The following is a 926-nucleotide window of genomic DNA, read 5'->3' on the forward strand; positions in this document are numbered from 1 at the left end:
CTAGCCTGAGCATGAAATCCTCAGTTTCTCAAGAGTCCTTGGTGTTGGGAACAATGAGGGCAGAGCAGGGTTTTGCTGCAAGGAGCTTTTGCAGATGTAGAACTAGCCCTAGCATCAGTGTCTGTGGGGGAGGAGGCTGGAGCAGAGCCTCGGACCTGGAAGAGCTGCCCACTGCCTGCGTCCGAGTGGGAGGTGGCCGTGCCGTCTTCCCAGTGAGTCACTGCCATTGTCTGCGCCAGGAGACAGGAGCATGTGCCCAAGAAGCAGCCTGCCAGAAGGAAAGAGCTCGGCCTTTGGGTGGCCTTTATATTCTCCATGGCAACAGCCAGGGGAACAAGGCTGTTGGCTCAAGTAGCTGGACGCTTGCAGATACCAAGTGCCATTAGGTGAGCCAGCCTGTGCACAGGGACTTTCTAAAACCAACCAGTTGGAATTAGTCACATGCTTTTGCAAAACTTCTATTCTCTGCCAAGTGCCAGGTTAAATAGGTGAATGTTGAGTGCTGGTCTAAATGTGAGTAAGAACCCCACTCTCTAAAACACCAATTTGAGAGACCATCACGTGCCATTCTAAACCCTCCCTTTGTCTTCCACTCTGAACTGACAGCTTCGCCAGCCTTGCTTCATGGAATATTTGTGATATCACTTAGTTAGATAGGGTCTATCACTGACCCCATGCGAGTGACTGAACATTTGTGAATGTAGCCACTCTGCCTCCCCATCCCTCTGCATCCATCCCCATCCCTTTCCCACCTGACCTCTCAGCTCCAACCATTAAGAGACAGAATCCCTTAAAGAACCATTTGAGGGTGCTGGGCAGTGGACACCCAGTTAATCACACACTGTATGAAGTGCAAGGACCCACACAAGGATCTGAGTTTGAGCCCCCATATCTCCCCACCTGCAGGGGAAAAAATTCATGAGTGG

Source organism: Erinaceus europaeus, chromosome 13, assembly GCF_950295315.1.
Source record: "Erinaceus europaeus chromosome 13, mEriEur2.1, whole genome shotgun sequence".
NCBI lineage: Eukaryota > Metazoa > Chordata > Mammalia > Eulipotyphla > Erinaceidae > Erinaceus > Erinaceus europaeus.